Source organism: Coturnix japonica, chromosome 1 (assembly GCF_054131305.1).
Source record: "Coturnix japonica strain WE chromosome 1, WE-NBRP24, whole genome shotgun sequence".
Taxonomy (NCBI): Eukaryota; Metazoa; Chordata; class Aves; order Galliformes; family Phasianidae; genus Coturnix; species Coturnix japonica.
The window spans coordinates 38,209,361-38,229,283 of record NC_140663.1 but is presented as its reverse complement, the minus strand read 5'-3'; the positions used below and the strand labels follow the sequence as shown (position 1 = coordinate 38,229,283).

General features: G+C 34.4%; 1 protein-coding gene across 1 annotated transcript in view; it reads left to right on the top strand.

Moving 5' to 3' along the window:
• The window catches only part of MGAT4C (MGAT4 family member C), a 256,593-nt gene that overhangs the window by 4,970 nt on the left and 231,700 nt on the right, over positions 1-19,923 (top strand). The gene's annotated exons all lie outside the window — the stretch shown is intronic.

Genomic DNA, 19,923 nt, shown 5'->3' with positions numbered 1-19,923 from the left:
CAGAATGGCTTACGGTGGAAGGGACATCAAAGATCATTTAGTTCCAAGCCTCCTGTTGTGGGCAGGGTTTCCATCTACTAGATCAAGCTGCCCAGGATCAAATCCAAAAAAACCGGGCTTTGAACATCTTGAGATGAGGCATCCACAGCTTCTCTAGGTAATGTGTTCCAGTACCTTATCACTCTCTGAGTAAAGAATTTTAAGCCACTTTTTATCCTTGTCCTATCACTGTTAGATCATGTAAAAAGTCTGCTTCTAAGCTTCGTTCAAGTGCTGCAAGGCTACAGTGAGGTCTCCTTGGAGCCTTCTGCCCTCCAGCCTGAACAACGCCAGCTGCCTCAGCCTATCTTCGTAGCAGAGGTGCTCCAGCTTTCTAACCGTTTTTTGTGAACTTTCTCTGGACCCACTCTGGCAGATCTGCATCCTTCTTCACAGGGCTTCCCTTGAAGAGTTCTTCCAGACTTATACATATATCTGGGATTGCCCTGACTCAAGTGCAACACCTTGCACTTACTTGACCTTGTTGAAAATCTTTAGGTTCACTTGAGCCTGTCTGGGTGTCCATTCAGATGGCATTCCTTCTGTCAAGAGCATCTCTTAGTTTGGTGTAATCCTATCATCTTGCCATGTGGAAAGCCAACAGCATCCTGAGCTAAATGAAAAGAAGTATGGCCAGGAGGTCAAGGGAGATTCTCCTGCCCCTCTACTCTGCTCTGCTGAGGTCTCATCTGGAATGCTGTGTCTAGATGAGGAGTCCTGGGTACAGGAGAGACATTGTAGCATGTCCAGAGTAGGGCTGCAAAAAGATCCAAAGAATGTAACACCTCTCCTATGAGGACAGGCTGTGAGAGCCGGGGCTGTTCAATCTGAAGAGAAGGCTGTGAAGTGACATGATAATAGCCTTTCAATATCTAAAGGGGAACTACTGGAAAGAAGAGGTCAGGCTCTTTAGCAGGGTCTGTGGTAAAAGAACAAGGGGAATTGGCTTCAAGCTTAAAGATGTTATAAAGAAAAAATCTTTTAAAGTGAGGGTGGCGAGGCACTGGAACAGGTTGCACAGAGATGTGGTGGATGATTAGTCCCTAGAGACATTTAAGGTAAGGCAGGAGCAGGCCTTGGGGAACCTGATCTAGCTATGGTGTCCCTGTTCATTGTGAGGGAGTTAGACTACATGACTTTTAAAGATCCCTTTTGACGCTAAGGAATCTATGATTCTCAAACTTTCTGAGACTGTGCTTGAGCCAACTGTACAGGTCATTAATTTAGATGTTGAGCACCAGTCACAAGAAAGACACCACTTGGAGGACACCACTTGTGATTGTCTTCCAACTTGATATGGAGCCATTGACCACAACTCTCTGGCTGCAACCATCCAACCAATTCTTTATTCACCAAATAGTCCAGGCTTAAACCAAAAAGTATTTCTAATTTGTCTTTTCAAATGTTTAGCATTTTGGTGCCTCCAATGGCGCAGTAGTAGGAATGCCGCTTGCAACACCGGAGGCCCAGGTTCGAATCCCCCCTGTGGCGCAAGTGGTAAAAGTGCCGCTCTGCTACACAGGAGGCTCGAATCCCGGGAGTTGAACTCGATGATCTCTAAGGTCCCTTCCAACCCGCACCAGACTGTGATACTGTGATACTGTCATTTTGCTCTACATTAATGATGAAGGAGTTCTCCATAAAATCAAAATACACTTTGAATCAAGGAGGAGTTGATAACCGATTCTAGTTAAGTTTTGCCTTCTCTCTACAGTATTCCCTCATCCTCTTTTTCATAAGCTTTAATTTGCCAAGTTGAAGAAATTCAGGGACCACTGCGCTTTTAGAATCTGTATATTTGTATGGTAGCTAGAAGTAACAGGGGTTAATACGCTATCTCATGCATCCTTTTTCTGTTGCGAAAAAAGACATTGCCAAACTGAACAGATTTTTTAAAAGTCAGACTCCCAAAATATTTAAAAACTAATATAAATGTTTTGGTTTATTTCTGTATTCCCAAGAACATTCATAGATCTGTTGCAATTAATGTAACCTATTCTGAAAATTAGGGTTGCTATTTAGCACTTTGATGCAACCAAAATATCACACTGGTCTCTCCTTGCTTAGCAGTTAATACTCTCCTCTTCATCTTTGTCTAATGTTCAAGACAACATTTTCCTTCTTAATATAATCGTTGTGAACCAAACATGTATTTTAATCTATTGTCTAATGAAGTAATTCTCTGCTGTACCTCTCCCCCTCCTTCTGTTGATGAATTTCTTCAGATTACTTCAGGTTGTATGAAATAGACTGCCCTTTTCTACACTGTACTGGAAAGCACATGTTTCAATGGTAGTATTCTCCATAGGAAGGAGAACATGAATGAGTATGATGTAATCCAAAAAGGATGTGGTGCTATGTCCTTTCTCTCTTTCCCTTACTTCTTCTGTTCAGGCTTTTCAGCAATTTGCTTCATGCTATCACTAGAGCTTGCCAAATCCCTCCATGAACCACTCAAAGCACAAGCCTGATGGAAAGCTAATCTAGCAGGAAAAAGTTTTCCAATAGTTTAGAAACTGAATCATGTCAGCTAAGTTCCTGTTGAATCTGAGACTGCATTCACATCAGGAAAAGACCAGAGTGACTGAGGCTGATAATGGAGTAGGGTGCAAAGAAGAATATCCTTCTTTTGTTGCAATAAACTGTTAGATCTCAGCAGCTATAACATTTAACCCTATCTTAAGGCTGCCTTGTACTCTTTGTATGTCTCCTTACCTTCGGCTGAAAACTGTCAGTGGAGGAAAAGTACAATCTCTGCTTACATTCAGAGGTTTTATTCCCCCAGTGTGTGCCTCCCTGGGGAAAAGCAGTCTAGAAGACGAACTCTGAAATGGAAGTCACTCAAGGCTTTGAAACTTCCCCTGCCATCAAATATCCCACTGCAATAATAATAAAGGTGTCAACTCAAAAAGGATCTCCGAGAGCCAGCTCTATAATCTGTTGAATCTACCTCAATCAGGCCTAAAACTAGGAGTTTTTATAAAAATTGGAAAAATACATTTACATGTAAACAGTAGTGAATTTCTAAGACTTTGTTTTGGCTTCTTCTTAAACACTATGTGAAGTTTCTGGGTAAACATTGTAATGGGTAACGCTTTATCAGTTTTGAAGTTTTTATCATGCATTTTACTTCTAATCTTCGCCTCGATTGGAATTGTTTTTTCCCATGCGTTCAGAAAAAGTATAATTATTAAGCAAAATTACCCAATACAGTAAAAAACAATATGTTTTTGTTTTAAGATTATAAAATGTGTTTTATTTTGTTTTCCTTTGTGTTGAAGATTGTTTCAAGGGTCCCAGTGTTTCCTTTACAGAGACATTATGCTTTGTCACAAAAACTCTGATTTAATGCATAATTCAAGAAAACTTTTATAGTGAACAATAAATGTGTTTGGTCTTGTATGATCCAGGAGCTAGGCTATGTGTTATTAAATGTCATTTACAGGTTTAGTGGTCTTGCATACCGATCATCTACTTAATTTAAAAAGCTGTAAAATTACTTTGGTTTCCACTAGAATTCTTCATCACAATATCAACCTATGATTTTATGTCTGAATACCATTATTTTTTTTTTCTTCTCTTGTTTCGTTTTTACGATTCTTGTCATGTGTGATGGGGAAATGGAAAAAGTAATGTTCTGGTAACTGCACATGTTTGTGAGAGAAGATAATTAAATGAAGAAGACACTGAATTTAGTATCTTTGGTTAAACTGAAATGATAATAAAATATGATTTTAGCTTTAGAACAGTGAACCACTTTCTGCAAAATATATTTAGCCTGAGATGTTATCCAAAGAAAGACTGCAGTCTGAATTTTTATGCAAGTGAATGATAGAAGACTGGAGAATCATAAAGGGTTAAGATATTCCTATTAGGATCCCCTCCATTGTGGTTGTTATATCAAGGGTTTTACAGACAGTAAAATCAATCAATTTGTCCCCTAAGATTCAGAATGATCTTCAAGGTGATGGTGAGAATGGAGTTCATGTTACAACTGATAAAGACCTATTGGTCTAAATGGTAATATTATCTCAGCAGAAGCCAATATAGAAAATAGTCTCAATTGTCAAAATTCTTGATTCTATAGCACTTGAAAAACAAGCTATAGAATGAACACATCTCCTCCACAGAGGAGAAGGATAAGAGACTGAAGGTTCTGCTGTAAGCAGCTGTAAAATGGTGCTCAAACAATGTATTGAATGATTGTTTGATCTGCTACATTAAATTTCATGAATTCTACTATTTCTCCACTAAGAAAAAATGTTATTTTTTGTCGATTTTCCCCCCCCTGCCCCCCCATATTTGAGTGGTATGAGTCAGCAAATTAGTAAAGGAAGCCATTTTCTGAGGGAGAAAACCAACATGCCCATGTACTGTGAATATTTGTAAATATTGAAACTTGAGCATAAATCAGACTGCAAAAATCAGACTGCAAATATGGGTTATCACCAGAATTATTTGATTACCTTTTATACTAAATAGAATCACTGTGATACCTTAGAGGGAAAAATATATACAAGGATTTGTTATTGGAAGTGTTTATTGATCAGAAGTTATCTTCACTGAAAGTGAAACCAAATTCAGGAGCTACAGTATTTGCCACAAAACTGTAAAAAAGAAAAAAAAAGAAAAAAAAAACAAAAAAAAAAAAAAACAAGGAAAGAACAAGTAAAGTTTTCTTAACAGACAGTAGTGGAAAAGCAAATAATAGGAACTATTTGCACACCTAGTCACCCAGTACTACCTCCTGCTGTCTGTAGGCAGGTAGTATATTTGAAATGTTTCTGCACTGAGTAGCATTTACATGATGAGATATTTTTTGTTTTTGTTTTTTTGTTTGTTTTTTTTTTTTTATTTTGTTTTTTCCAATGGTCAAAAATAACATGCTAAATAAGTATATGATACTATATACTGTTTCATGTTCCTTATGTAAAAGATCCAGCCTCCTGAGGGCAGACATAGTCTGCAAATACTTGCCTTTTGAGTATATGTAGATAAGCTGAAGGACACTTTCTTGCAAAATGACTGTTTCATCTCTGTATTCGCCATGGGAAGAAACATTCAAACAACTTTGTTTTGTTTATATTATGTCTTTTCACATTTTAACAGCATTTCTTGCCATCTCTGATTTCCATGTTCCATTTTAAAACTTACAAATGAAACTATGAACAATGGATCAGAAAGATCATAATTTTCTATAAAGATAGCAAATGGAATCTTTTTTATACAAATCTATATAGCTACATCAAATGCTGTCTCTAGTTTACTAGCATTATGAGAAATAGATTACCAGGAACAGGAGGTGAACTCTTACGTGAATCTGAGGATCCTTTGGAAAAAACAAAACAAAACAAAACAAACAAACAGTAATAAACACCAGTAAATAATATTATCTTAAACATGGGAAAAGCTGTGTCTTTCAGTACAATTTAGTACAAGATTAATAAAATTCTATGCGGTTTCCTGGTACTGCTCTTATCAATCTGGCACTGAGAGATGTACAGCTAGTTTCATGGTTAACCGAGGTGGAAAATATCAAAGAAATTGTGATATTTCCAAAATATCTTCCAATATAATTTACCGTTTACTTGGAGGAGCGCATAGGATAATTGCTTTGGAAATTTAAGCTTCTTAATTAACTTTTAAATCACTGTGTTGTTTTTGTTTGTTTGTTTGTTTGTTTGTTTCTCACTGATTGAGAGTCCTGTTAACCTTTGCAAGGGTACCCCTTTTCAGTGTAGAGGTATGTTGTGAGAAATATTAGAAAGGCATCACACTCAATCTTTAATATCATTTTAGCAGGATGGAGATCAGTGCATACACTCTCTGGAAGCTCACTGGGTGACTACAAATGCATGGAGTCCCATGGTACAGTTTAAATTGCAACTGGTTACCAAAGCTGATTTAAGCATCACTGTCTTGTATAGCAGTCTTCTGTAGATTCATCTTTAGTCACACATCTGCTTGATGCAACAGCATTGTTACTGGCCCATTGTCCTCAGGTAAATCCTTACATGAGGGGTGAATTAGAGTATATGTACCCTGCTGTTTGCCATAATTGTAATTACTTGACATAGTTTTGCTTAGCAAAATTTAGTTTTTTGATCTGAAAACACTCTTTTCACATGTTCACAAGATGAACACATCTCATACAGTTAAGAGTTTAATTACCAAAGTATAGTTTTAATAGTCATAGAGTTGATGAAGACCAGTGCTGTCTAAAAGAAAGCTGTATGTTTTAACAACTTGTGTTTATCAACTTACTTATGTCTGTACTGTTTCCAGAATGTTGAGAAGTATCTTGATGAAAATTTACACAGTGAGATGAGAATGTTAGTACTGCTTGAACAACAACAACAGAGAAGACAAAATATTTTCAGTCAGACCCAGTTGCTCCATTTGTCACTGTTAGAGTACATAGCACCTGTTTAGAGTAAAATATCTGCCATAGTTTACCTACAGGTGTATTACTTGATTACTAAAAGAACATGCTTATAGAACTGATATATTCCATTAGTTTGTCGTGTTTTGTAAATTTGAATTGACTTAGAATTTGTGCTATGTAACATGATGTGATAACACATCATTCAACATAAATTGGCGTAACATAATTTTGCAGGTCAGAAAAGTAGAACAAACAAAACTGTGTCCATGATTAAATTCATGTTGCTCATTTAGCAAATGTGATTTTATTTATTATTATTATTATTATTATTATTATTATTATTATTATTATTATTATTATTATTATTATTATTATTATTATTTTGCTGCAGAATAAAAGTATATTTCAAATTCTTTCTAGAGAAATACTCATATTCCTTATTAAACATACTAGAACTGCTTAAGTAACCTTGAAGTTGATTAACCCTTACTCTTGTTGAAGGCATATCTAGGGAATACCTTGAACATGTACCGTTTTCCTCATAAGTCATAAAAGCATGGCACAGTAGCCTAGTGCATATCATCCTCACTTCCACAACAGTAACAAAGATATGTTAATGATCAATCTCAGTCAGAAAAAAAATACTTTTTTCATGTAGGACCCATTTCTTTGTATCTTATCATTAAATCATGTATAACATGAATTCCATATCATCTGGAAATAACAGGCAAGTGTCACCTGCAGTATGAAAAAGTAATTGGCAGACGTTTCATTAGTTAATTAGGGTGATTAAGGACTTAATTGTTTTGCTTACTCAAAGTAACCTCTTATCAGCCTCAGGAACTCACTGGAGTTTTAAGCCCTGTGTGTACAAATAAATAATCAGTCTTTTTGAACCAAGAACAAAGGAAATACAGTCAAAAAAAAAAAAAAAAGTAAAATAAAAAATAAAAATCAAAGTTATTCCATTTGGCATGCAGCAAATATATTTATTTTTGATGATGTCCATATAAATGGGAGAAAAGTAATACTCAAATAAACAGGAGAAAAACATACATATTATTTCTAGTGATCTTCTGCATGATTAGCTTGTGGGAAATTACTTACTGGAACAGATACAAGAATCAGAATATATATGAATACTTATTTAAAGAAAAAAACATTCACTACACATGTATGATATAATAAAAAACTAAAACTCCCACTGAGCTTTTAAATGAAGCAGTCTTCTTGCTCTTCTGTGGTGTAACTCTTCATAGATGCCAGTCAAAAAGTAATTTCTGAGAAAGTATTAAGTAATAACAATCAGTGTCAAGGTTCTGTTTTTCTGTTTTTAAAGTTGTCTCTTAAAAAGTAATTGTATATTTGAAATATAAAAATTAAAATTCCCTAATTTTGCTTTAAATATACTGGGATTTTTATATCTACTGCATATATATCTCTGATATCTACTACTGCTGATATGCTTTACTGTGTTGTGTAGGAAGAATAATCAAAATACTTCAGATCTTTTTTTTTTATAAGTATTTGGATGTATTCTTACACTTATATCTGTTCTAAAAAGTATTTTCCCACACATGAATAAAGGTAAATTACAGTAGACTTTAGATCTTATTTATGAGCCTGCAGTCTTCCTTATTTGCTTGAGTTGAGCTGAAGTCACTCCAGGCACGGTGAACTAGTATCCTTTATGCTTTCCCTTCACAGACACTCCTTGGCTAGTTGGTGATCAGTATGTATATTGGTACCTGTTCTTCATTCTAAAGATTTGATATTTTTTTGTTTGGGGGAGCTTCATATAGTTCCTGTCTGCATAATCCTCCAGCTTTTCAAGGTCCCTCTGAATGGCAACTCAGACTGAAGGTACAGGCTGTCATGATATTCCAGTTGTCAGTAAAGATAATTAAAAAATAAAAATTAAGAAAAAAAAAAAAAAATGTCTCCATCATCTGCCACTAGTGAATGGTGGCTAGCCAAACCAGTAAAGGTTGATGTGAAACTTTTCCATAATGTTTGCTATCAGGTCTGCTCCATTCAGGTTTGCTCCTTTACTCTTATCTTCCTTTTATTGATGTTAAAAAGTTTTATAGATGTTATCAATATTGATTTTACAATATTATGTTTTCTTATTGACCAGCATTTCCCTCACAATATTCACATGTGCAGGTGTTTTTTGGTTGCATGTGTGAACCCTGCATTTTCCCCTGGTGGCCTGGCATTACCTCTAATTTTTATCTTTTCTACTTATGTTTACATTTCGCTGGAGGCCTTGAACACCTGTATAGGCATCTTGTAATTTTTTCTTACCTGCCATTTTTGGTATATTAGCATAGACTTGTCAGCATAGAAGAGGCAATCTTTGAGAATCAACCAGCTGTAAGATTTATATTAATGATCTGTGTTTGTTAGCTAAAAGACAACTTTTTCAGATATATTTTACAATATATTGTATATTTTACAAAATATTGTATATTTTACAATATGCTTTGAATAATGATACATAGTGGCTTTAAGTAGAGAAACAAACTATTTAAAAATACCGATTTCTTTGCAAGTGATGGCAAATTACAATCAGATGAGATCACATGCAGAGTAATAACCTTCTTAACTAAATTAAAGCTGTCTACATGTCACTCTAAAAGTAATGCCTCCTATTTATTTCCATGGAAACTACAACAGATACTATAGGAGGATACTATAGGATACTAAGGAGCACTATAATATCATTTGATAGAGAAAATTCTCAGCTATGAAATACTGTTTTTCAACATAGCCACCACTATTATCTATGTGTTTTTGCCAGTGATGAGCAAGAGCCTTCATGCTGCTCTCCTAACAGTCTTCAAGGTAGTGAAGAACATGGCTTGTCTGTCATGTCATTGCTGTCACTATGCACCACCTACTTCCTCATTATGCTTGTATCCACTGTTTGGTCTCCATAAACATTCAGCAAGCATCAATGAATGTCAGTGGGTGTCATTTTTCCAGTATGGAGGAATTCCGTGATGCACCTTTTCTTCACACACACTTCCATGTCAGATGCCATGTTTTTCAGATGAAAGAGCTGGCTGTGAAAATAAAGCAAGGCCTGATAGGGAAAAACAAAATTATAGCCAAGCTGCAGCCTAAAATAATTCTACCAATATTGCACTTGTAGTACATTTTTATGCCTCAGTTATGTTTATAGACAACCCTATAACAAGGAATTACAATTCTGTGTTAAAGGGTCTCTGTTCCTACATAGCAGAATCATGATATTAGTAGAGCTCAGGTTATATTTTGAAGTAATTTCTGCTCCTTCACTGTCCTGAAATGAAGCTACTTAACTAGAAGAAGTTATCTCTTTGTGGTGCTAACAGGTACTTTGGGGAAAATAGCATGGGAACTTTTTTCCTTGTAAGTCAAAAAGCGTTGCTGAATTAGAAAGACTGACTCAAAGTGAGGACATTTCTTTGTCCATTGTGGTGGAGAGGGAAGGATTACTTTTGAAGTATTTTATTTAATGCCTTATCCAGGAGATCCAAGGGGTTTTTTCTGTCTACTAATTTGCCTTCTTCACTGTCACCTTTCCTAGTGTTCTTTGAAACAATATAAATGCAGATTTTCTTAACATTTTACTGCTTTCTTTTGTTATTTTTTCTTGCTGTTGTTGTCTTTATTAGGTTCACATTATGCAAAACAAGGGGACATGGTGAGTATACTCATCACAGGCTTGTGGCTGACTCATAGCTCCATCACATGCACATACAAAATTATATTTGTTCAGCGCTACTTAGATGACTGAAACATAAAACTGTTAATGACTAACAGAACAGAATTTTTTAGTGCCAGTACAGGAAGCACTTTACCATATAACTGCTTGAAATTTGAAATAGCTGTTCCTGGGTACACTGGAAGAAAATAAATGACTTGGTTATGGTAAGAGGACTCTTTCAAAGTTGTGTCAGTTAATGTGTTTTTAATCTGAGTCACAGAAAAACAGGAAGTTTGTTCAAAAGCATGTTAGATAGGATTTTCTCTATATTTTTTTCCCAGTGTTTCTGTTCTCAAAAATAAGCTAATGACTGAAAGTAAATTTCTTAACTAAGCTAGGGCTGAAATTCTGCTTTTTCTTTCTTGTAAAATAAAGACTTTTTGAGGGATATTATGGTTTAAAAGATGTTGCTGGGACAAGCTTGATTCTAAAATACATCTTTTATAGACTATTTTTAACACCAGACTATGTACTATTATCTAAATTAAGTGCAAAGTCTTTATTCCACTTTTGTTTTACTAGTGAGACTTTCAGTTTTTATGTGTTCCAATTTAATTTCCATTTTCTTATCGCAGTTTGTTTATGTAGCAGAAATCTGAATGTTGACTTCAAGAGTAACCTGTTTCTGGTTCAAAGTAACTTAATATCGTTCACTGGTTATCAGTTTAGTCTTGTTCTAAAAACAGAGAAAGATCAAAGACCAAATCATGAGTGTTTAAAACTTCTTTTGCAGTTAGAAATAATTTAAAAGATAATACAGACTGATAAAGAAACATTAAAACTATGCTATACAAGTGTATGAATGAGCTTTTGCAGTCAACAGAAACAACTGTGACAAGACCTTTGCCACTGAAAGAAAATACTACCAAATTTTGTGCACACTTTACTGAAGCCTTTATTCCTTTATTTCTGTTGAACTGAACCTGCCAGAAGGAATGTATTTTAAATACTATGTATATGGCACTTTCTTATGATCTGAAGTCTAATTGCATTGTCTTTTTATATGGTAGTTTCTTATTTCTTCATTATTTGATACTGTATAGTCAGTGCTCAAGTTATCAGTGCCTAAAGGTGACTGATTTGACTTGCAAGTTATGAATAAAAATTTTGAGAACTTTAAACATCAGTCACATCATCTAAACAAATTCACTGCTAGAAGGCTAATCTTTAACTTTTTTTTTTTTCTCTAACTAGTGATACAGAAGATGCTCTTTGTTGTAATTGTCAAGTAGGAAGTAGGGAAGATATTTGGTAAGATCTTTAAAGTATCTAAATGCATGAACTAAGATAATTTGTATTCATCCTTCAACTAGGTATTATACCACTTTCTCAAGCTCTGCTGTAGCACACAGTAGGGAGGGGGGAAAAGGAATAGAGAGAATTGAAACATTGGATCAGATCATCCATTGAGTAGCTGTTAATACATATATTACATGTTTTTGGCTGCCATTGCATAGATCCCTGTGAGAACTGCCCTAAAGGCACTAAGTTGAATCAGGTTTAACTCCCTTCACCTCAATGGAGCTTTAGCTTGGAAATATTGTTTACCTTAGTATGACAGTATATCTCAGTGCAACAAGTGCATCACATGCTCAGCAGAGCCCTCACAGCACATCACAAATAGTGTGGACAGGAAAAGGCCATATCACTTGCCTGAAAGCCAAAGAACAGCTCCTGATCTTGTTTTGGCTTATAGGTGTAGATAAAGAAGAAATTTATTTCCTTTCTCTCTCTCTTTTATTATTATACACAAATACGCAGCCACAGATTGACAAATGTGATCACAGTCCCAGCACATACAAAAAAAAAAAATTTATAGTTAAACCTCAGCTCTGTCTTCTGGCTTAAGTTATACTTTACATACATTATATCAAAATTGTTCAATAACGAACAATTATGTTTTCAGTGTTTGGATTTGTACCTTTTAAAAGGAAATATATGTATTTTCTTTTTGTGAAATAGCTGATGTTTTGAACACAATATATTAATGTATGTAAGTTCTGAATTTATTTTATTTTATTTTTCCCTAAAACTGGTAGAAATATAACTTGAAAGAAAAAGAATTCAGCTTTCTGCAAGAAATGCTTTCCTAAGTACAAACGTTCTGTAGGGAGCTACTGACATGTCCAGGAATAAGGGAACTTATTAACAGTGACTTTATGAAACATAGCTAATAAATGTAAAATAAAATAAAGAATGGAACCACAATCTTTTTACCCAATAAAAATGTTTGTGAAACACTAATATTAATTTATTGTCATAAGATGTTGCTGCACTGGCAGAATAGGTCCAATGAGTTAGTTCTTTTGACTAGAATATATTGAAAGTATTTCAGAAAGTAAGTTCCTTGTTATATAGAACTTGACATGTTTATCAGCTTTTATAGATATAAGAACTGACTGAGAAAATTCCTGTCTGGATGAGGAGAAATTCATATTGAACATTTTTCCAGAGGCAGACTTGTTCCAAGCTCTGATTGTATCTAGGAGTTTTATATTAGAGGTTTCTCATAATCTTTAATCATCATAGTATGGAAAAATTATTGCTGTAGATGATATGTTCAATGTGTAATCTCTTTGGAATGGAAAAAGACAAAAATATAGAATTAATTACAAAGTAAATGAATTTAATTTATAATAATACCAAAAGAGTTGAATGAGTCTCTGATACAATTATTATAATAATAAAAGAGGTAACAGATTTCCCATACAAACTTAGACAATTAAAAAAAAAAAAAGATTACATCAAAATTTCTTATCACATTCACTGGATTTTTCAAATGGGTAAAAGGAAATTTTACTGGCGATTCATTGTGGCCTGACAAATTTTTGAACTTGACACAAATCTCCTACTTATCTTCATAGGTAGTAAGGGTGATCAGTGAGGTTTTCTACCATTGCAAGCTTGATTTATTTCTTGTCCACTTCCTGCTTTCTATAAAAGATTCTGTATTAGGAAATACAGCTCTGTCTGTATTTTTAAAAAAGTTTTATCTCAAATTGTACACATGAGCAATCCCACTGATATCCTGAATTTATAAAGTTGTAGTTTTGAGTGTTTTTACAGGTTATGTGCACCAAGTGTTTAATGAAGATTCATTAGAAAAAGAAGAAACATAAAAAGGAGATACAGAACTGTGTCATGAAAAAGGCTGGAAAACATAAAAACATAAAAAATGCTTTCTCTGTCCTCAGCATATTAATTAAAATTGGAGTGACATTAATCATGGCTTAAGATAGAAAATTATCAAAATTAAGAATATTTAGTCTTTTTTATTATTATTATTTTATTTTATTTTATTTTTTACATATTTCAAATACAAATATTAGAGAAGTTAGATGTACATTTTGGTGCAATGTATTTTTTCTATTTGGTACTGAAGTCCTAAAAGTAATAAACAGATCATTTTCAGAATTTTGTGATTACAGCTGGTTTTGGCTCTACTTTTTTGTTGCAATTTCTGGACCTATGCTTAGAACAGATTTGCAAAACAGACTAATTTCTTATTTTTTAAGTATGTTTATGCAATCAAAAGCCCACCGCGCAATTTTAATTCTCGCCATCCTAACACAAAATCTGTGAGACTGTCACTGTTATTTATGTATCTAAATGTATGATGATTAAGTATTCTACTTAAATTGCATCATGAACTCCTAGAATTTTCTAACAATTAAATCCAGTATTTCAGCTTCACTTTTAGAGACATATAGTAATTTATCTTAGCTCATACGGTATGCATGTTGTATTTTTAATAGAAGGTAGCACAGTTTATCTCACTGTTTTCCACTCCAGGTGTCTGTTAATGCATGAGTGGTCACTTCTAATTGAATAATGAATTAGTTCTGTGAAGTAAGTCTTCTTGAAAGACTTTTATCCCTGTGTGATGTTCAACTCTGTTTCCTACTGAACGATACATTTTTTTTTCAGAATGTCCTTGTTTGTTTGTTTTAATTTTCACCCTGCATCACAAGTTGATCTGTTTTGTTTATTCTCTCTTGTTTTTCATTTTTGTGTGTGTGTGGTTTGTTTTTTTTTTTTGTCATTGTTTGTTTTTTTTTGGTCCCCCTTACTTTTTTATCTTCCATGAATTTGTAAGAGATTGTAATTTTCAGCTAAAAAGATATGTGTGCTTTAAAATTTAAGGGATATATTTTCTTAATATTTGCTTCAGGAACGTCCAAACAATCTTTGATTTTTCTAAGATATGTAAATTCTAAATGTTTCTGTACACAGCAGCATAGGCTCTACTTACTTCCATACTATTTTTGCTTGATACTGGAATAAGATATGTTCAATGTTCAATGTTCAACTGATTCAATTTCCTAATTCAATATTCAGTATTCTTTATTACTTTAACAGTATTGAGAAACGCTAAATTTTGGCACAGTACAACAGTTATACAGTGTATCAATGAGAGTGAAGCAGAAGATTTTGTATTTAGCAACTAGTTCATTTATATATTCTTCTCTCATTCACACCCCTGAATATGTCTGTGAATAAAATATTATCTTCCACTTATCTTTGAAGATAAATTGTCAGCCTGGATACTGTCTTAAGTATATGATGCTTACTGATGATTTTGTCTCTTCATGTCATTTACTGTTACCAGAAGTTTTTACTCAAAATTCACACCTATTCTTTTGGCCTAAACCTGAACAGTACACATTTACCTCTGGTTTTGAACACTTTTGAGAGGTAGAGGATCCCCTCCGACAATGATGTACATATTGGATTGATCGAAATATCATGACCTCTTTGACTTTCAGAGTTTCATCTGCATAGTAAAACATAGAGACCTGGCCCATTCTTTGCATTTTGTCTATTTCAGCTAGTTCATAAAAAGAAAACATAAACAAAACAAATAGAAAAACAAAGAAACTAATCAAACCAACCAAGCAAAACAAACTGCCAGGACATCAGTATCAGATGTATGATAAAAGAATAGGCCAACTAGCAAGGAACATCTGGCTGCTTTCTTTGATTGTGCTAGAGATATAAAAATGGGCACACATACTTAAGGAAATACAGTTCTTTGTTGCTTGTTTTGAGTGATTGTCTTTTGTATATTGTAGCTTGCTTATAATATGTCTAGAAAGAAACGTAGTTTTAAGATTGTCATAATCCCTCTCTATGTCCTCTTACCCTTGTGATCCATATCTGTGATCTCTTAAATTGAATGTATTACTCATTTATTACCAGCTCTATTTTAATTTCCTCTCCAGTTAACTCTGCAAATAAAAGACTTCTAGCTGTTTTAATTTTCTCTTCTGACAGCAAAAGACATATCTACATTATTAAAATGCCAGATATCCTTATAACCGTTATCAATTACAGTAATTAATAGAAAATAGAAGTAAAATTTGCAAGGGAAAAAATATTATTCTAAATCTTTGTTAATTCCTAATTGTCTATCAGCTACCATTTCTCCCACACCCCACTTATTATTTGCCCTTTCATTTGTACATTATTAATAAATACTTCTTTAGCAAACTTGATGTATATTCGCAGTGAACTTCAGTCTAAAGTATAGATCTACTGGCCCTGTATTTCTCAAGCTGAGAAGAAAAGGAAATTTTCTTTCATAGGGGAAATTGTTCTAATTAAGAATCTAAAAGAATGCAGTCAGTCTCTATATATTATTAACCAAGACTACAGGCTCTGAATGTAATGGCTCTTATGTTATGAAAGCCCATGATGTCAGAGGTGGGTGTTGGTGGTATGGCAGCAGGGATTGAACCTTCTCAACAATATTCTATTAAATTCTGTTGCTGTGAGGCAAGTAGCAGAAGAGGACCAGTCTGACAGAATGGCATCTGACATGAAAGGGAGTATGAAGTAAAAGTGTGTCATTGAATTCCTTTACAGGGAAAAAATGCCCTCAGTGACATCCATAGATGCTTGCTGAACATTTATGGAGACCAGTTGGTAGAACGAGCCCAGTGAAGTGACAGGTGGCGTGTTTCAGCAGTGATGACAGTGGATCACTACTGCAGGTGCAGATTTTTACAAGTTACAACAAGATTTTTACATAGTTAGTGGTGGTGATTATTTTGAGAAATAGCTTTTTATTGCTGAGAATTTCCTCTATGAAATAGATTGAGCTCTTTGTTGTGTTCTTTATTGTGCTCTTTATATCTTTTGTACTTTCTATGCAAATAAATAGGAAGCACTACTTTCAGAGCAGCCTACATATTTTAAAAGTCAGAATATTCCTTCTGTTTCTTCTTCTGAATGGAAATTTGTGTCTTGTGTCAAGAAGGTGCTTACCTTGCATGAAACTTTGTTCATATTAAGTATTCATGACAGAAAAAAAATAAATAGATAGATAAATAAATAAATAAATGAGCTGGATTTCGCATTTGACTGAGGTTTTGAGAATATCTTTACATTTTCTAGTGAGACTTACATTGGTGAATCTTACAGTGAGAATTACATTGGTGAATCTCCCAGGTCCATTTCCTTCACGCATGTTTAGCTACTCTGCCCCAAGCCTGTAGCATTGCTTGAAGATGTTGCAGCCAAATTGAAGGACTCTGCACTTGGTCTTGTGAACTTCATCCCATTGGCTTCAGCCTGTACAGTTCATGCAGGTTAACATTTCGTCCCAACTTGGTGCCAAATGCAAAATTACTGAAGGTGCACTCAATCTTCATCCTTGTCATCAACAAAGTTAAATAAGGCATGCTCTAATACAAATCCATGATGAACACCACTCATGACCAGTTGCCAGCTGAATTTAACTCCATTCACCATCATTCCCTGGGCCCAGTCCTCTAACCAGTTCTTTACCTAGTGAAGAGTGTAACTGTCCAAGCCATGGGCTACCAGCTTCTCCAGGAGAATACTGTAGGAGATAGTGTTAGAATCTTCACTGAAGTCTAGGTAGACTGCCTCAACAGCATTTCCCTCATCTACCAGATGGGTCATTCTATCATAGGAGATGAGGTTTGTCAAGCAGAATCTGCCTTTCATGAACCCATTCTGGCTGGGCCTGATTCCCAAATTGTCCCACACATGCCATGTGATCATACACAAGATGATTTCTTCCATAACCTTCCCTGATACCAAAGTCACACTGACAGGTCTGTGGTTCTGTGGGTTGTTCTTACAACCCTTCTTGTAGACAGGAGTCACACTGGTACAGCTTCAGTCATCTGGGACCTTTCTGGTAGGTGAGGACTACTGATAAATGGTGGAAAGCATCTTGGCAATCAGCTTTGTCAGCTCCCTCAGCACCTCAGGTGGATCCCATCTGTCCCCATGGACTTTTGACAGGATGAAGTAGAAGATCTCTAATTGTCTCTACTTGAATTGTCAGGTTTTTATTCACCTTCCCTACCCCAACTTCCAGCTCAGGGGGTAGAGTACCCGGAAGATTACTGGTCTGACTATTAAAAACAAATGTAGAAGAAGGCACTGATAACCTCAGCCTTTTCCTTATGCTCATTGGTCACGTTCTCCTCTGCACCCAGTAAAGGATGGAGATTCTCCTTAGCCCTACTCTTACTGTTAATTTATATGTAAAAAAATTTCTGTGTCTTTATTACAGTGGCAAGGTTGAGTTCGAGTGTGTGGCTTTTGCCTTTCTAATATTCTCCCTACGTATCCTAACTTTTTGTACTCTTCCTGAATTGCCTGTCACTTCTTCCACAGGAGATAGATTCTCTCCAGGAGAAAAGAAAAAAAAAAAAATAATATATATATATATATATAATTCCTTTATTTACTTTGCCATAAACAATATTGTTTACAGTTTTCAGCAGCTTCTCAGTAACTTTACATTATGTATATAGTAGGTATGATACATATATATATACATATATAATATTGTGTAGTACAATGCAAAACTAGTATGTCTGAGAAATTGTTTTAAACTAGCAGAAAATATCAGGTTTTTTGAAAAAGTAACTTTTCATGGACAATAACTTAATCATGGAAGCTTTTCTGTGTCCATGACTGAATATCTTGTCAAGTGTACAGCCTCTGGGAACAGAACAAAGATCAGATATCATTTCTGAACTGTAGGTGATCTAGGAACAAGTCTCTCTCTCTCTGTTTTGATAGTGTGTTAGAATGGGTTTCTTATAGGTCAGGTAATTTTCCATCAAGACAGTTGTTATTCTGCACATCTTCTTTCCTCTATGGAGTATTTGATCAAAAATAATATTAACAAACAACTACCATCACATTCTCAACATTGTTTCTTCACAAGAAGGGTGAATAGTAGTAGAGTCTTTACTACTCTGGTGGGTAAAAACTAATGTCAAAATTTTGGATTCTTTTACTCAATTTTTCTCTATTTCTGAGAAATAGAGATACTAAAATATTGTAACAACATGATGTAGTGCATGATGGAAAATGTGATTTTCCATTAGCAGACTAAACATAGGCTGGGTTTGTTAGTTGATTTATTGTAGAAATAAATTTATGACTGCAGGCAACAAGGTTACTTGTATCAGGAAAAAAGGGTTATTAGCAGAGCTGGGAGCAGCTTTAAACTATTGATACTCTCTGGAAGGTGGTTTCATGTCTATGAATAAGTACGTCAAAGATCATAAGGTCATAAGTAATTGAAAAAAATGGAAGAAATATTAAAGAAAGACACAGAATACAGAAAATAATCCCTAGTGAAGGTCTTCAAATAGGAGGAATTGTAACCAGTCATTGTAAAATCTGTGTATTTGTCCAGAATTGAAAATTTAAAACAAACTTTTCCATCCAAACTTTGCAATAGAAGTAGATTTGTTTCATTTTTAAGACAAATCAATTTAAGTAATTTGATTTCTGTATTTAAAAAGTGATTTTAAATTGCTGAATTTTAATTAATTAATTTATTTATTTTACATTTTTGCTGCAGGCATCAAGTGCCTCCTGAATTATCTTTACTACCTCTCAAGATAGATTATACTCAGTGATACATAAAGAAAGAATGAGTTTGCAGTGCCTCAACCATTCTTTAACAATCTTGTTTTCAAAATATCACTACCGGACACACTCATAAATTTCCTTAGTTGTCAGTGAGGCATGAGGTGTGGGCCACATGAAGTGAAATGAATTTGTTAAGGTTTGTTTTTTTCAGTTTTTGTCCTTCTTTCTTTAATCACCTGCTCATCTTGTCATTGGTTCATTAATGAAAATTTCCTATCTGAATGTTACTTCTGTCTTTTAGCAGTTACTCAGGATCCTGTTTTGATGCTTCTTTTTCTCCCAAGTTAAAATCACAAAATATTCTACTAACTTCCCTCCCATTTTAATTTCCAACAGATTTTTATACTAAATTCTCAGTCATGTTAACAGCTGAATGAATTGATGTATATTGGTTTTTTAGCAAGAAATAAAGTAGAATTTAGTTCAAACATTATTATTTTTTTCTTTTTTTTCCATCTTGATTGTTCTGTTTCTCTTCTGTTCCTAAACTTGCGAGGCCAAGGCTGACTTCTGACAGGAGCAGATGCTCAGATTAAAATTTTCTGGATTTTCATATTTCTTAATAATTCAAAGTCTTGTTTTGGCATAGGACTCTTTAATTGAGTGCTGTAATCAAAATGTGAACATTAAGATTTCAGCCTTCAGATTTATATATGTAGTCAGAGATCCAAAAAGCTTTTACTGCAAGTCAGTGACGGAAAGCTGTCAAAAAATGATACTTTTGTCAATATTTATTACAAACGAGAGATGTGAATACTTAAAATCTTACACTGCCAAAGTATTTTTGAAGTTTAGCATTATGAAATTTAATCCAGAA